Raw genomic sequence first — 13,263 nt, 5'->3', positions numbered from 1 at the left:
TCTCCTAGTACAGTCAGGGAGGGAGGGCTCTTGCCCCCCTGGCAGTCCCCTGCCCACTTTGCTGTCTCTCCTTGTCCCTTCTACATTCCTCCTCCTGCAACCCCTGCACCTTGTGCTGCCTGTCTCCTGTACTCCTCAGCACTCCATCTCCCCTATGCTCTTCCTCCTAGCCCCTAAGGCCACCCATGCCTGCTGCCCCAGCTGGTCCCTCCAGCAGTACAGGTAAAAGTAGGAGCGAGTGGCATATAAAAACCTTGATGATCTGTGCCTCAATCAGGGACACAATGTCCTTCCTGAAGCGCACGTTCTCCTTGCCCACCACGGTCAGCACACTGATGCGCCGCTTGCTGTTGTGGGTCAGCTGCTTCAGCAGTGACCGGTATTTGTGGCACACATCTTTCCGGGCCTCGCTGCTCCCAGCACTGCTCTCCGGGGCCACCATGCTTCTCTGAACGGGGCCCGCACCAGGACACAACTCAAAGAGAGAGAGCCTTCGATCCCCTCACACCGGGTGCACAACGGCAGCCTCCCCTCGCACCCAGTGAGTTTGTTGTGAGGATGGGGCCCGTCGCCTTGGAAACCGCATCCAGCTCCCTCACTGCGCCCTGATTGGCTGGCGACCCTCTGCTCAGCCCTGATTGGCTCATCCCTCCCAGCAGCAGCCTCTGGCTGCCTAGGACCATCTTCCTCTGCTTGGCTCCTGGGCTAAAGCCCCCTTCTTGCACCGCCTCCTGACTCTGCTTGCGTTTCCCTCCTCAACTGCTCTGCCTCTCCCTGCACCTTTCCCTCTCGGCCCTGACCTTCCCCACAGGGTCAGCCGTGGGCTTGGACGTCAATGAACATGGGATGGATGTCAGTTCATATGGATGTCAGGGGCCACACAGACGGCACCAGCTTTACTAGGATTCATTTGTTTTATTTCTAGCTGAGCAAGCTCGATTTGCTGACTTTCAACCAAGAGTCCACAAAGAGCTGGCTGAGATCTTTCAGTGATCCCTGACTCAGCTGAGCACGCTGGGGAACTCAGTACACTTACTGAGTTCCAACCACCGTGCTGTGTTTCAGCACCCTGTACAAACCCTTCCAACGTCACTCTACAATCATATGAGTAGAGTGAGCGCTAAGAATGCAACTCTTTTGATGCTGCCTTTGAAGGGAGGTCTTATTCCACCCAGCCCTTCTTTTCATGGGGATACTTGTGTTATTGGTAAACTGGATGATGCGGTCCCCTTTGCAGCATGTTCTCTGACGTAGTGCACAACTTTCAGTTCTTGTGGCATAGCTCAGCTTTATTCACATGATAAAGTATTATTAAACAGTTATCATCATCTCACTGTTTTTACTTCTGTGACATCATTCTCATTCCCAGTAGACTCTCATATAGAGAGTCTCAATGGGCTGAGTATGCGTAACATGGCAATGGTGTCTTTGAGGATCTGTTACAGTGGCTGGGCTGTGATGCCATTCCGTACTGTCAGGTTACACTTACGTGGAGCAGATGTTCTGCACACGGATGTGTTCATTTGCTGAGAGTGTAACATCTTGCTAAATAAAAATGAAACATAATTTTACCCTGAGGTCATTATTGCTATTTCTTATTTTTGTGCTGTATAAAAACCCCTCATCGGCTGTGTCTCAGTGCTCCTAAATACTGCCTTGGGATAGTCTGACATATTCTGCGCTACTTTGACTTATTCCACATCCTTTCTAATATATAAATATTACAATTGCTATTATTTTCTTCTTCTGCTTCACGAGGTGAAGGTTTTCATGACGGTTCACGGGACAGTGGTGCAGACCTTTGCAACTGATTGTAATATTAAATAACCTCTTTTGCTGTCTTGTGAGGCTAACGGGCACCTCTGTGGATTTCTGTTACCACAAACCTCAAAGGTAAGCCTTCAGTGCATGCAATGTAAATATAACCTGATGTCTGGATTTACTGTGTCTGAAGGGGGGCTATAGGGATGCAGGGACTATTCATTAGGGACTGTAGTGATAGGACAAGGGATGATGGGTTAAAACTGAAACAGGGGAAGTTTAGATTGGATACAAGGAGGAAGTTCTTTCCTGTTAGGGTGGTGAGGCACTGGAATGGGTTGCCCAAGGAAGCTGTGAATGCTCCACCCCTAGCGGTGCTCAAGGCCAGGTTGGACAGAGCCTTGGGTGACCTGGTTTAGTGTGAGGTGTCCCTGCCCATTGCAGGGGGTTGGAACTGGATGATCTTAAGGTCCTTTCCAACCCAGATCATTCTGTGATTCTGTGATTCTATAAAAACACCCCACATTGCCCAAAGAAATCACTGAACTGCTCATTGTGGAAAGCTTGCAGGCTCAGCTGGAAACGTGGTCCCTCCTGCTCTGGGGAGGGAAAGGTGTCCTCCACATGTGCTGCTGGATCTGCAGCTGCCTCCTGGCTGGGCTGGGACTGCAGGCAAAGACCCCTGAGGATGGTCCCTGTGCCCTCCCTGCGCATGGAGAAGGGCCCAGCAGCAAGGCAGGGGAATCCCTGCCTGAGCCTGGCAGTGCTTCCTTATCAAGGCTGTCTTTGTGAGCGGGGAGATACATTAATCTTCTCTTGGTTTTACCCTAACACCAACCATGTTAAAACACACAAAAGTGGGTTTGTTCCTTAATAAACCATTAAGAACACTGCTTACCTGGGCCCACGTTAAAGTCTTTCCAGTCACAGTACAAAAGAATGACAAATGACCCCTGAAATGCCATTCTAGCCCATTTCTAACAGCACTACCACAGACAGTCTTGCAGACAAGCCAGAATGGTGCGCTGTGACCTCCTTCAAAGCATTCCCTCCAGCTGCAGACGGTGCTTTGAGCTTTGGATGAACTATTTCCCATTTTATCCCAAATTTCTATTTAACTGTTTCCAAAGGCTTCACATACTGAAGAATGTCTCGTTCTGCAGGACAGAGTATCCCTGACAGGTCTTGACAAATTAGCTAGAGAGAATTCCTTCCTGAGCATCTTGCAGTAACCAATGCAATAATGAATGCTGGGCCAAGGTAGAGAGATCACTTTGGAGGCATCAGTGCCCCTGCAGCCCTGCTGCTCACATCCTGGGCTCCAGAAGACTTTCAGGAGCTCTGGGCTTGCTAATTGATGCTTTATTGCCTGTGATCAATGAATTAACTCCCTTTGCACACATTGGGTGTTTTATAGCACAAAGTCAAAGGGAAGACAGAGGAAGATGGGAATCGTCTCTTCCAATGTTTAATGGGAAGGGAGTTAAGTGTTAAATTCCACGACTCTTCCAAAAAGCTATTGAAAGTGCTATTGGGGTGGTCACAAGTAGCCTCTGCATTTACCAGGGCTCTAAAATCCCAAGGCAATGAACTCAGGTTGGTAACCTGCAGATGACTGAAACCGCCTCTGTGGATTGATACTTGATGACCAAACATGTTTGTATCTATGTGATGCAATCCGTGCACACACGGATCACAGTAACTCCAGACTGATATGCAAGTACAGATGGACAATGTATCAACCAGTCAAATTAATAAAGCAAATGCAATTTACAACTGTTAAAAATTAACAGTGATGTCCTCTGATTGGAATATCTTGTTCAATTGCTCTCTGTCAGTGTCCCTGCTATCTCAGGAATATTTGCATCTCTCTCTGCCTATGAGACTGTCTGAAGTTTGTGGACTGGATGGGATGGAGTTTTCTTTTGGGAGCTTTCCTAGCTGTAGTAACCCCTGAATTCACAGACTCACAGCCTGGGCTACCTTGGATCCTAGCTCTTCAGCTTAAACAAGTTCGATCTCTATCAGCCTTTCTGTTTCCTGTGCGCATTCACTCTTCCGTGTATTTTACAAACACAGAAACATGTACCCCAAAAATCTCTGTGATCCTCAGTGTGCAAGTACTGTCCTGCCATGATCATCAGATCTTTAGCCTACGGACTGTAGAGAGAATTAGGATGTGTCTCATCCTAATGAGGGACAGGAAAGAGAGGAAGTGGCTTCTTTTACATTGGGGTTGAATGGCTTCATCTCTGCTTCTTCTGAGCTGGACAGGAATTTAATGTCTTTTGTTAGGAAAGTTCCAGTTTGTAACTGAAGTGCCAGAAAAATGTTTGAAGATTCTCCAAATCTTATCCTTTCTTCCCAGGTTCCTAAGGTTTTGATCTACAAAAGTCTTTATGTTTCCACTCCATACAAAAACATAGGTGGATAGACCGTGACTCACAGGTGTAATTGTCCATCTCAGAATAAATTATCAAACTGCCTGTCGGTGCTGCTTGAAGAAGCACTAGAGGAAGAGTCACTCGACTTAGGGTCTTTTAGCATTTGTTTAAAGCTGACTTTTCTTAGAGCAGACTAGGCCCAGAACTAGGAGGTGAAACCCCAAAGAACTGGTGATATTTCAGACCAGGCTGATTTAAATGATTTGGAAGAAATTCACAAATTTTCTTAAAAATATCATAGTAGTCATTACGTGCAATTATGGGCACGCTGACATCACAGGGTTGGGGTTGAAGAGGAAAATACACCACTTTCAGTTTTTCCAGTATATTTTACTTATGCTATGCATATAGTGACGTGTTATGGCTTGATTTCATATCAGACATCCCTCCAGCTGAAGCAAAGTGAAAAGTCAGTTATAATGTGTCAGCTGGGAGCAAAGAAGGTTGGAAAGGGCTGGGCTGTTTGTCAGGAAGATCTTGGGTCAGGAGGGATGGACTGACAGGGTCAGTTTTTAGGTTAGAACTCCGACTGCAGGACTGAATTGCTCAAAATGAAGTCACAACAATCCCGTTTTACAAGCCTGTGGGTGGGAGATGCCAGAAACTGGGACTGAGCGAACCACAGAGCCTCACAGTTCACACAAAGCTCCTGCACCTAACAGCATGTGAAGTGGCACCGTATACATCAGGAACAGGGCTTCCAGGCAGCAACACTGGCACAAAGTGCATTGCACTGCTGGAGAGCAAAGCAGAGCTGCTCCAGCTCAGGACTGACACCTGCTAAGATGCAGCATTGAGGTATATTGCAGGCGTCAGGCTGCCTGGTCATCCAGGTGAGGAGGGGCTGCATGGGGAGCAGGGGGGCAGGCTGCAGGACAGAGCTCTCTGCAGCCTCCTGAAGAGGGGACGTGGGGAGGGCGGTGCTGATCTCCCTGGGAGCCAGGGCAGGCTCACACTTGATGTGAGGAAGAGGGGCTTCAAACACTGGCACAAGCTTCCCGGTGTGCCAAGGCTGTGCGTGCTGGAGAGCCGTATGGACAATGCCAGTAAGGACTGTGTCCTTAAGGACGAGCTTGAACTTCTGGCCGGCGCTGAATTGGTCAGGCAGCTGCACTACAGGATTGCTGTCGGCCCCTTTCAACTGAGCTCTGCTCTGCTCTGCTCTTCCATGGCCCCTGCTGGGGGCTGCCCCTCGAAAACCCCTGGCACCTCAAACCACCTGCACCTCGAGCCCCTTCCCCTCCCCAGAGCCCCAGCCCCAGCAAGCTTCCTGCTCTACCCCTGCACCCTGAAACCCTCAGAAGGCCAAACCCCCCAAAGCCTCTGCTGGGACACCCAAAACACCTCATGGGACCCCCTCAAAGCACCTCTGCCCCCCCTCGCTGCACACCCAAAGCACCCCGGGAGTCCCAAACCCAGCTGGCTGCCAGGAAAACCCCTGCACCCCGAAAGACCCCGCATCCCAAAACCTCCTCCAGAGCCTCCCAACATTCCCCCTGCACTCCAGACCGCGCCTTCAACCCCTAATGCTGTGCTATGCTGTGCTATGCTGTGCTATGCTGTGCTATGCTGTGCTATGCTCTGTTATGCTGTGCTATGCTGTGCTATGCTGTGCTATGCTGTGCTATGCTCTGTTATGCTGTGCTATGCTGTGCTATGCTGTGCTATGCTGTGTCACTCTATTCCCTGCAGTGACCATGAGTCACAAATGATAAGACTGCTCTTTGCCTGCATATCAGATGCATTTTCAGCTCCAGAAGCATTCTGAAGACTCACAAATTCACAGGTTGGAGCGGGATTTCATGTGAGTTCATAACTAGAACTTCATTTCATTTCATTTCATTTATTTCATTTCATTTCATGTCACTGGATTTCACTTCATTTGGAAGAAATTCTTCCAGAGGGAAGAGGTGCTGAGGTGCTGGCACAGGGTGCCCAGAGAAGCTGTGGCTGCCCCATCCCTGGCAGTGTTCAAGGCCAGGTTGGACACAGGGGCTTGGAGCAAGCTGCTCTAGTGGAAGGGGTCTCTGCCCGTGGCAGGGGTTGGAGCTGGAGGAGCTTTAAGGGACTTTCCCACCCAAACTCTTGTATGATTTTATAATTTCATTTCATTCCTGCATTTAAATTAATTATATATTTAATTATTATTATTCTCATCATTCAGTCATTCCTTTCTTTCTTTCTCTTTCTTTGTTTCTTTCGTTCATTCTTTCTTTTTATTTCTTCCTTCCTTCCTTTCTTGCGTGCCTGCTTCCCTCCCTCCTTCCCTCGCTTGTTTCATTTCACTATTGATTTTCATTATTTCACCACATTATTTCATTATTTCCTCTCTTTTTCTATCCTTGCCCTTCCCTTTTCCATTGTTTCATTTCAGTATTTCAGTCTATTTCATTCCAACAAGTCAGTTTATTTTTTTACAGAAAAATAGAATCAGAATAAAGAAGAAGAAAGCAGAACACCACCCACCCCCCCACCCCCCCACCGCCCCCCCACCCCCCCCCCCCACCCCAACCCCACCCCCCCCCCCCCCCAGCTGGTTTAAACACTCGTCTCATGGACAACAGTGTGGATTTTCCACAGCTCCCTCGCGGTTCTGAGCACAACTTGTGGCCTGTGGGAAATTCTGCTGACCTTGGTCTTCAGGCCCAGGTTGATCAGACACAAAAGAAACCTGCAGAAATAAGCATTCAAGAATTGTTTGGGTGAGAATGCAATTAGAAACCTGCTTTTTTATCATTCACTTGTACAAGTTTCTCAATGATTTCATACATGGCAAACTCCTTCCCAGAGTGAGCCGTGCCAGTTTGGGATTGCAAGGTCCACAAAGGACTGCATAAGCCTTCTTCGACATGAGGCTGCTTAAGGCTGTCTGACATACCTTCCTTACTTTAGGAGCTGATGAAGTGGGAGAGAAACTCCCACATCTCCTCTTACATGAGCTCCTCGCCTGCAAACATGGGGACTGTTCTGGACTTGGACTTAGACTCTGATTTCCTGAGTTCTCTGTTGTCCTGGCTTTTCTTTCAGATGCAGATGTTGTGCTTTCAAGTTCCTGCAAAATCGGTAATTCAAAGTCAGTACTGCAAAATACATCACCCAGGCACATGTTCTCATGACAGCGTCAGGTTTTCTACTTACTCCACAGGCTCAAGGCAGCTGAGCTGCCAAACAGCTGATCTACTTTTCATATTTCTACACTTTAGAGGTGCTTTATTTTGGTACAATTCGCTATCAAACATAGCGAGGCTTTCACTTATGACTGTAAGACAACACAGCTTAACCACCATGTTCTGACGGTGTCATCAAACCGGCCTGAGCTAATGAGGAAACTGATTTTACTCCCAACAATTGGGCTTCCTTCTTCTATAAGAGCAAATATATTTCAGGTAGCCTGGCTGCTGTGAGCGACACGAAGAGATGGAAGACGAGGATCATCAGAAGGCAGCATTTTGGAGAGAAGTGAAAAACAAAACCCCAAGAACTTTGTAATTGTTCCACAATTTGAAATCTAAACCCCCAACCTATCCCATAGTCTCAGCTCAGAAAATCCTCTTGCCCGTGTACAAAGGTCACATAATTTGTTATTAACGTGCTAAATTGTCAGACGGCAGCAGACAGACCATGACAACTACACGTGTCAGCATCTGTGCATGCAGCAGGCACACAAACTTACTGAATTCTCTGGAAACTTGCGTTTTGCCAGGATGCTGGAGAAGTCCAGGTTTGCAGGCAGGGGTTTAATCGGCCACGCTGGATCTAACACTCTGACTTTGATATCCAGGACTAGTAGCTTCTTGAAAGGGAAAATACCGTTCCATGTGGAGCGTAATTGAAATAAACGCTTCTTAGTAGCTGCATCCACCTAAAACAATCAAACAATTGCAGGGCTTGTTAAGTTAATCGAAAACAATTTCTTGATCTTTCCTGTGGAGCTAAAGACTTCATCTATTTCCTAACTCCATGAACAGTTTGCCATTTTAACAGCTTGAATTTGTTCTACAGAATTTGTAAGCAGTGCAAGCTCATACATCTATACCCATGGACTGAGGAACAGAAGATCGAATGTGCAATTGGCGTTTCAAGGAGATTTGAAGGTTTTATTGCACATCACCATTCTCTGAAAACTTTCTTTCAACTATTTCACTAGCAAAAGTCTCATTTACTTGCCCAATTTCTGTGGGGGAGAAAAAATACAGTAACAAAACTATTGGAAGGCAACAGGGAAAGAGGCACAACAACCGCTCTGGGCATTCCATCCCAGTGCTCAGTCACCCTCGCAGTAAATTAGTTCTTCCCCAAGTTCAGGTGGCCCTTCTTGCCTTTGGGTTTATGCCCATCGCCTCTCATTAAGAGCAAAACATTCAAGATATGGCAGCAGAACAAGAAAACCCCACATGGAAAGCATGTATGTCCTACCAGGAACAAATGCTGCTGAGATCACAGAACTTTTCTGAAAGTGTGCATACCTCTTCAAACACGCGAGGGAATATTAAAGGTAGGTTGTTTGCAAACGCAGTCACGTAGTCTCCTCCCACATTCTTGATAATTGAATCCATCAGGTATAGGACTGGCAGTTTCTGTGAGGGAGGAGCCTGGAGTAATGAGAAGAAACTGACATGGGGCTTCAATCGGGAGACATGCTGCTTTCCCAGAGCTTTTGGTGGGATGAGTCCCAAACCCTCTCCTAGTACAGTCAGGGAGGGAGGGCTCTTGCCCCCCTGGCAGTCCCCTGCCCACTTTGCTGTCTCTCCTTGTCCCTTCTACATTCCTCCTCCTGCAACCCCTGCACCTTGTGCTGCCTGTCTCCTGTACTCCTCAGCACTCCATCTCCCCTATGCTCTTCCTCCTAGCCCCTAAGGCCACCCATGCCTGCTGCCCCAGCTGGTCCCTCCAGCAGTACAGGTAAAAGTAGGAGCGAGTCGCATATAAAAACCTTGATGATCTGTGCCTCAATCAGGGACACAATGTCCTTCCTGAAGCGCACGTTCTCCTTGCCCACGACGGTCAGCACACTGATGCGCCGCTTGCTGTGGTGGGTCAGCTGCTTCAGCAGTGACCGGTATTTGTGGCACACATCTTTCCGGGCCTCGCTGCTCCCAGCACTGCTCTCCGGGGCCACCATGCTTCTCTGAACGGGGCCCGCACCAGGACACAACTCAAAGAGAGAGAGCCTTCGATCCCCTCACACCGGGTGCACAACGGCAGCCTCCCCTCGCACCCAGTGAGTTTGTTGTGAGGATGGGGCCCGTCGCCTTGGAAACCGCATCCAACTCCCTCACTGCGCCCTGATTGGCTGGTGACCCTCTGCTCAGCCCTGATTGGCTCATCCCTCCCAGCAGCAGCCTCTGGCTGCCTAGGACCATCTTCCTCTGCTTGGCTCCTGGGCTAAAGCCCCCTTCTTGCACCGCCTCCTGACTCTGCTTGCGTTTCCCTCCTCAACTGCTCTGCCTCTCCCTGCACCTTTCCCTCTCGGCCCTGACCTTCCCCACAGGGTCAGCCGTGGGCTTGGACGTCAATGAACATGGGACGGATGTCAGTTCATATGGATGTCAGGGGCCACACAGACTGCCCCAGCTTTACTAGGATTCATTTGTTTTATTTCTAGCTGAGCAAGCTCGATTTGCTGACTTTCAACCAAGAGTCCACAAAGAGCTGGCTGAGATCTTTCAGTGATCCCTGACTCAGCTGAGCATGCTGGGGAACTAAGTACACTTACTGAGTTCCAACCACTGTGCTGCGTTTCAGCACCCTGTACAAACCCTTCCAACGTCACTCTACAATCACATGAGTAGAGTGAGCGCTAAGAATGCAACTCTTTTGATGCTGCCTTTGAAGGGAGGTCTTATTCCACCCAGCCCTTCTTTTCATGGGGACACTTGTGTAAACTGGATGATGCGGTCCCCTTTGCAGCATGTTCTCTGACGTAGTGCACAACTTTCAGTTCTTGTGGCATAGCTCAGCTTTATTCACATGATAAAGTATTATTAAACAGTTATCATCATCTCACTGTTTTTACTTCTGTGACATCATTCTCATTCCCAGTAGACTCTCATATAGAGAGTCTCAATGGGCTGAGTATGCGTAACATGGCAATGGTGTCTTTGAGGATCTGTTACAGTGGCTGGGCTGTGATGCCATTCCGTACTGTCAGGTTACACTTACGTGGAGCAGATGTTCTGCACACGGATGTGTTCATTTGCTGAGAGTGTAACATCTTGCTAAATAAAAATGAAACATAATTTTACCCTGAGGTCATTATTGCTATTTCTTATTTTTGTGCTGTATAAAAACCCCTCATCGGCTGTGTCTCAGTGCTCCTAAATACTGCCTTGGGATAGTCTGACATATTCTGCGCTACTTTGACTTATTCCACATCCTTTCTAATATATAAATATTACAATTGCTATTATTTTCTTCTTCTGCTTCACGAGGTGAAGGTTTTCATGAGGGTTCACAGGACAGTGGTGCAGACCTTTGCAACTGATTGTAATATTAAATAACCTCTTTTGCTGTCTTGTGAGGCTAACGGGCACCTCTGTGGATTTCTGTTACCACAAACCTCAAAGGTAAGCCTTCAGTGCATGCAATGTAAATATACCCTGATGTCTGGATTTACTGTGTCTGAAGGGGGGCTATAGGGATGCAGGGACTATTCATTAGGGACTGTAGTGATAGGACAAGGGGTGATGGGTTAAAACTGAAACAGGGGAAGTTTAGATTGGATACAAGGAGGAAGTTCTTTCCTGTTAGGGTGGTGAGGCACTGGAATGGGTTGCCCAAGGAAGCTGTGAATGCTCCACCCCTAGCGGTGCTCAAGGCCAGGTTGGACAGAGCCTTGGGTGACCTGGTTTAGTGTGAGGTGTCCCTGCCCATTGCAGGGGGTTGGAACTGGATGATCTTAAGGTCCTTTCCAACCCAGATCATTCTGTGATTCTGTGATTCTATAAAAACACCCCACATTGCCCAAAGAAATCACTGAACTGCTCATTGTGGAAAGCTTGCAGGCTCAGCTGGAAACGTGGTCCCTCCTGCTCTGGGGTGAAAGGTGTCCTCCACATGTGCTGCTGGATCTGCAGCTGCCTCCTGGCTGGTCTGGGACTGCAGGCAAAGACCCCTGAGGATGGTCCCTGTGCCCTCCCTGCGCATGGAGAAGGGCCCAGCAGCAAGGCAGGGGAATCCCTGCCTGAGCCTGGCAGTGCTTCCTTATCAAGGCTGCCTTTGTGAGCGGGGAGATACATTAATCTTCTCTTGGTTTTACCCTAACACCAACCATGTTAAAACACACAAAAGTGGGTTTGTTCCTTAATAAACAATTAAGAACACTGCTTACCTGGGCCCACGTTAAAGTCTTTCCAGACACAGTACAAAAGAATGACAAATGACCCCTGAAATGCCATTCTAGCCCATTTCTAACAGCACTACCACAGACAGTCTTGCAGACAAGCCAGAATGGTGCGCTGTGACCTCCTTCAAAGCATTCCCTCCAGCTGCAGACGGTGCTTTGAGCTTTGGATGAACTATTTCCCATTTTATCCCAAATTTCTATTTAACTGTTTCCCAAAGGCTTCACATACTGAAGAATGTCTCGTTCTGCAGGACAGAGTATCCCTGACAGGTCTTGACAAATTAGCTAGAGAGAATTCCTTCCTGAGCATCTTGCAGTAACCAATGCAGTAATGAATGCTGGGCCAAGGTAGAGAGATCACTTTGGAGGCATCAGTGCCCCTGCAGCCCTGCTGCTCACATCCTGGGCTCCAGAAGACTTTCAGGAGCTCTGGGCTTGCTAATTGATGCTTTATTGCCTGTGATCAATGAATTAACTCCCTTTGCACACATTGGGTGTTTTATAGCACAAAGTCAAAGGGAAGACAGAGGAAGATGGGAATCATCTCTTCCAATGTTTAATGGGAAGGGAGTTAAGTGTTAAATTCCACGACTCTTCCAAAAAGCTATTGAAAGTGCTATTGGGGTGGTCACAAGTAGCCTCTGCATTTACCAGGGCTCTAAAATCCCAAGGCAATGAACTCAGGTTGGTAACCTGCAGATGACTGAAACCGCCTCTGTGGATTGATACTTGATGACCAAACATGTTTGTATCTATGTGATGCAATCCGTGCACACACGGATCACAGTAACTCCAGACTGATATGCAAGTACAGATGGACAATGTATCAACCAGTCAAATTAATAAAGCAAATGCAATTTACAACTGTTAAAAATTAACAGTGATGTCCTCTGATTGGAATATCTTGTTCAATTGCTCTCTGTCAGTGTCCCTGCTATCTCAGGAATATTTGCATCTCTCTCTGCCTATGAGACTGTCTGAAGTTTGTGGACTGGGTGGGATGGAGTTTTCTTTTGGGAGCTTTCCTAGCTGTAGTAACCCCTGAATTCACAGACTCACAGCCTGGGCTACCTTGGATCCTAGCTCTTCAGCTTAAACAAGTTCGATCTCTATCAGCCTTTCTGTTTCCTGTGCGCATTCACTCTTCCGTGTATTTTACAAACACAGAAACATGTACCCCAAAAATCTCTGTGATCCTCAGTGTGCAAGTACTGTCCTGCCATGATCATCAGATCTTTAGCCTACGGACTGTAGAGAGAATTAGGATGTGTCTCATCCTAATGAGGGACAGGAAAGAGAGGAAGTGGCTTCTTTTACATTGGGGTTGAATGGCTTCATCTCTGCTTCTTCTGAGCTGGACAGGAATTTAATGTCTTTTGTTAGGAAAGTTCCAGTTTGTAACTGATGTACCAGAAAAATGTTTGAAGATTCTCCAAATCTTATCCTTTCTTCCCAGGTTCCTAAGGTTTTGATCTACAAAAGTCTTTATGTTTCCACTCCATACAAAAACATAGGTGGATAGACCGTGACTCACAGGTGTAATTGTCCATCTCAGAATAAATTATCAAACTGCCTGTCGGTGCTGCTTGAGCAAGCACTAGAGGAAGAGTCACTCGACTTAGGGTCTTTTAGCATTTGTTTAAAGCTGACTTTTCTTAGAGCAGACTAGGCCCAGAACTAGGAGGTGAAACCCCAAAGAATTGGTGATATTTC

Source organism: Pezoporus flaviventris, unplaced genomic scaffold (assembly GCF_033815535.1).
Source record: "Pezoporus flaviventris isolate CSIRO_AGI_PZ_B2104156 unplaced genomic scaffold, CSIRO_AGI_Pfla_v1 ptg000148l, whole genome shotgun sequence".
NCBI lineage: Eukaryota > Metazoa > Chordata > Aves > Psittaciformes > Psittacidae > Pezoporus > Pezoporus flaviventris.
The sequence above is the reverse complement of the archived record's forward strand: the minus strand, read 5'-3'. Positions refer to the sequence as shown.